The following is a 5229-nucleotide window of genomic DNA, read 5'->3' on the forward strand; positions in this document are numbered from 1 at the left end:
TGTCCATTTAACGAAGAAAGAATAGTCTTCAACAAATGATGCTGGGACAGTTGAATTTCAATAGGCAAAAGAATTAATTTGTATCCCTACCTCACTCCATATACAAAAATTAATTCAAAATGGGCCAATGACTTAAATATAATAGCTAAAACCATAAAACTTTTTTAAGAAAGAGGTATATCTTCATGACCATGGATTTAGCAATTGATTTTTAGATATGACACCAAAAGTATGAGCAGTGAAAGAAAACCAAGAGATAAATTGGAACTCCTGACAATTAAACTTTTGCACATGAAGGGATATTATCAAGGAGTTGAATAGGTAACTACAGAACGGGAGAGAATACTTGCAAATAACATATCTGATAAGGACTTAGTATCCAGAGTATTAAAAAACAAACTACAATTCAACAATAAAAAACAATCAAATTTAAAAATGGCCAAGAAATTTTAATAGACAATTCTTCAAAGAAGAAAGATTAGTAAGCTCATGAAAGTTTAAAAAGTAAAGGTGTCATTTTGGTGATGAAGATGCATTTGAACCATACTATGGTTTTCTCAGTTGTCCCTCGATGCTTGTAAAAGCTAGACAATGAAAAACGAAGACAGAAGAAAAACTGATGTATTTAAATTGTTATATTAGCAAAGAGAGTTGTGTATACCTTGAAATGTCAGAAGAACTAAAAGGCTGTTTTAGAAGAAATACAACCATAATATCTCTTACAAGTGAGAAGGGCAAGATTTATTTAGCTTGCTTACTTTGGACAAGTCATCAGGCAAGACAAGACACTAGAAAAGGGCATCATGTTTGGTAAAAGTAAGTTTCAGCAAAAACAAGGAAAATCATCAATGAAGTGCATTGACTCAGTAACTGCAATAATAGACTCAAACATGCAAACAGTCCTAAAGAAAGCTGGGTGTTTGTTTTTGTTTTTGTTTTGTTTTTCCATTATACGTACGGTTGCCATAAGTGAGCTGACTTATGGTAACTAACAAGAAAGCACACAGAAAGATGCTCAACATCATTAACCTTCAAGAATATGCAAATCACTCCCACTACAATAGCTTTGTTAAAAAAAAAAAAAAAAAAGGAGGGAAAGTACAACAAGTATTGGCAAGGACATGGAGATATTGGAACCCTTACCCGTTGCTGGTGGGCAAGTACACCAGTGCAGCCATGGTGAAAAACATTTTTAACAGTTCCTCAAATAACTTAAAATTAACATCCTTTTCAGCACTCCATTCCTATGTATATACACTTAAAAGAATCTCAAACAAGAATCAAATAAGATGCCACCTTCACTGTACCATTATTCACAATAGCTAAAAAATGAATAATAAGTAAATGTGGTATTTATGAGAAAAGGAACATTTTAAACCAGTAAAGGGAATGAAGTTTTAACGTACGCTATAATATAGATTGATCTTGAATATACTATTTTGAGTGAAATAGCTCAGACACAAAAGAACTAATATTGTATGATTCCACTTATGTGAAATATCTAGAAAAGGCAAATTGATAGAGACAAAGAGTTGGCTAGAGGTTACTAGAGACTGGAGAAGGGGGCTAGGAGATATCCAGGAGTTACTGCTTATTGGTTACAGAAGTTCTGTTTGGAATGATGAAAATGTTTGGGAATAAGTGGTCACAGTTGTACAACACTATAAATGCAATTAATGCCACTGGATTGTACACTTAAATGGTAAAAATCACAAATTTATAAATGTTTCACAACCATAAAAATAAAATTATGTATAAATGAATTAAAATATAAGTAAAGTTAGATAAATATAAAACACAAATTTAAAATAAAATGAAATATGAAATAACAACATAAATATATAAATATAAAAGGCAATAAAGTGTTAAAATTAAAGAATAATTAAAGTCTGAAAGTTTTTCTACAAAGTAACAACAGTGGCTATCTCTTTGACGTTTCTATTTTTATACTATTTTTATCTTTACTTGAATACTTAAATTTAAACTAAGCATTGATTTTTCAGTCTTAAGGATTAATAAATAGGTAAAGGTGCCCTTTTCTTCTTATAAATGCCTAACATGATACTGAACTAAAGGAAAGAATTTCTCCCTTGGCCATGTAAGCTGATATTTATTGTTGCACACCAGATCTGCTTCTGATGCTAATGTACTTTAAATGGTGTCTCTCAGAAGACATGTTCCCCAGAGCTACCTGTTTCCCTCCCCACCACAAAGTCTAGTACACAATAAATTCATTAGTAATGTTTGAAACAGGGTCACTAAGGAAATGTATGTTTATTTCACTTAGTTAAAAATAGGACCAATTATCAAAGGCAATTTGTCAATGCAGAAGTATCTTCTTATGCTCAGAAAGATCCAAATATGAATTTTTCCAGCATAGAGAGAGATACTAACCTAGCCATTTGAACTATTGTTTGCTCTAGAAAGAAAATTCTTACTGACTTCAAGAGGAGACAATCTTTGCCCTGTGTGGGTGATAGAAGACTTAGAGAAAACTGCATTTCCAGAACTGCCTCTGAGTGCGAGTGTGGGTTCCAAAGAATGAGAGATTAGAACACATTTTCCTATCTCCACAAAAGTATTCTTGGGCTACTTTTTTCACCCTTTACAACTTTGTGGTTAGGGATCCTCTGAGGCCATCACTAAATGAAAAGCAAGTATTCTTGTCATTTTTCTTTGTGTGTGTGTGTATGTGTGTGTACTCTACAGCTTTGCTTTCCTGTAAGAAAGCTGTCTATAACAAAATAACTGATATGATCTGTTATTTTACTATATTATACTAAGCTTATCTATAGTTTAAGAAGTGTGGCTTTTTAGCATAACTGACTGAAATATATCATTGTCATATGCAACCTGTCTATATTTCAGTAACATGAAGGTTATCTGAATGTAGTTTAATTTAAGGGGATACCCATAAACATCTTCTGTCATAATCTAGCCCCATTTTAAATAAAAATGGTGTATATAATACAAAATGTTTGCCTTCACTGAGGGATTTATTTGCTGATATTTTATTAGTAGTTGACCCTGCCTTCCAATAGTCTTTCACATTTAATGTGAACTCAAATTTTTAATCTCTGTCTCTTAATATCAGTGCCAATTAATATTATGGCATTGCATTTAGGATTGTGGAATGTGAATGACTGGAATAATTTCATTTTTAAAAAATGATGCTGTTGTCAGTATATACCACATGGATGAGGGACCTTACAAGGGTTAGATATCTTTTGAGGTGAGGAGAATTGAGGGGAAGTCTCTGGACTGCCGACACAATTTATTTCTATATACTCCAGTGGAAAATGCTGTATTTGTTCCCTTTGTGAGCTTTCACCTCATGCTGAGGCTGGGAGTCTATCTCTTAGGCAAACTATGACCTGTTCTTCCCTTATTTTATTGTCTCTAAATTCTGGAGACTGAATGGTGGTACTAGCACAAAGTGGAAGTTGGTAACTGCCCTTATCTTATTAGGAAGGAAGTATTTAAAAGGAGCCAACTGAAACATCATATAACAATTTAACTGAAGTTAAATGCTTTTTAGTTCAACAAAGTAGGAAAATGATAAGCTGTGCAGATAATGATTGAAGATAGGAAATATTTGAGTAGCTGCTCCACAAGTAATCAGATAAGGATAAGAATCCAAGCAAAAAATTACAAATCCTAGTTTCTTTCATTTTAGGACAAAACTAGGCAAGGAGATGCCCAAAGATAATATCTGGTCTGCACCCTGTATTTGTATGGCCAGTGAGAAAAGAATGATTTTTTTTTGGGGGGGGAGGGGGGTATTTTTCTAGAAAGGAAGAAGAAGAGAGAAGAATAATATATAATAGAGATCATATGTGCTCCAAAATATTAAGTATTTTCCTTTTACAGAAAGAGTTTGCTGATCACAGCCTAAGATATTGCACACCTGTTAAAGAATGTAGCTGACAAAAGAATGTAAGTTCCACTAAATGAGAAAGCAGACAGCCTGTTCTCAGTCAGAGAGGGTAAGTATGAAATTTATTAATTCTACAATACTCTTCTATGGAAGACTTGATCTACTTGCTGTAGAACCTCATTTAACAAAACATAGCTCAATCTCAATAACAGTATATTTACATGTTTATTGATAACCTAGAGATAGGCATAGTATGTTACAGGTCACAGGAGAGAAGCATCTAACAACCTTGACAAGGAAATTTTCACATTTGTTACAGGAGGGGATCACCTCAGCTAAATTCTGAAAGAGAATGAATATTAGCCTAGTGAAGATAAGGACAAGAGTAAGAAGTTCATGAATGAACAGAGTTATATCAATAAGTAAAATACACTCCTATTTGCAGAAATGTTATTCTGGCTTGTGGAAAATGAATGACTTCCTTTGGTGGGAAGTTTTAAAAAACTGTTTCACATTTCTGAATGAAATGTAAATATTTCATTCTAAATATTAACATCATCAGCAGAGAAGTGTTACACTCTTGCTAGTCAAAGGCTCCAACCATCTCTAGAAATTATTGGTATATGTTATAAATTTGTAGGACCTCTGGTGGCATAGTGCCTAAGGCATTTGACTGCTAACCAGAAGGTCGGAGGTTCAAACCCACCAGCCACTCCTCAGATGGAATGTTGGGCAATCTATCTACTTCTGTAATGACACCACCTTGGAAACCCAAGAAGGGGTCACTATGAGTCAAATCCAACCTGATGGCAGTGAGTTGTTATAAAGATTTAGATAGAAAAAGACTGCACTGCCTATTAAAATACATCTATATATTCTGATGATAGATACTAATTTTGAATGATGTCTTATCTACTCATAAATAGAATAAAAAGTGACATCAACACAAAAATAGGATAAGTGAGACACATATGATTATGGGAGCATTCATTTCAGACATAGAATTCATGTAAAAAAAGGCTGTCATTCTTGTGTGTGTGAATTTTTAATTTTGAAATAATTTTATACTTACAGAAAAGTTGAAAAGATAGTATAAATAATTCACATACTCCTTTCATCTAGCTATTCAATGACTTACATAATCATAACACAATTATTAAAACTATTTTGATGAGTGAATTTTTTGCTATAAATCGCTTTCAGACTACTGCTTTTATTTTGTCCCAAAGATTTTCAAAGAATTGAAAATCTAACAACCACTTAACATGACTTAACAATTGAAAATTCACTTCTCAAAGAATTGGCCAGGGAAAAACATTATGAATAGCAAAGAAACACTGTTTGATACATTA

This window comes from Orycteropus afer, unplaced genomic scaffold (assembly GCF_000298275.1).
Source record: "Orycteropus afer afer isolate SDZICR_OR568_19922 unplaced genomic scaffold, OryAfe1.0 scaffold00923, whole genome shotgun sequence".
Classification (NCBI taxonomy): Eukaryota; Metazoa; Chordata; class Mammalia; order Tubulidentata; family Orycteropodidae; genus Orycteropus; species Orycteropus afer.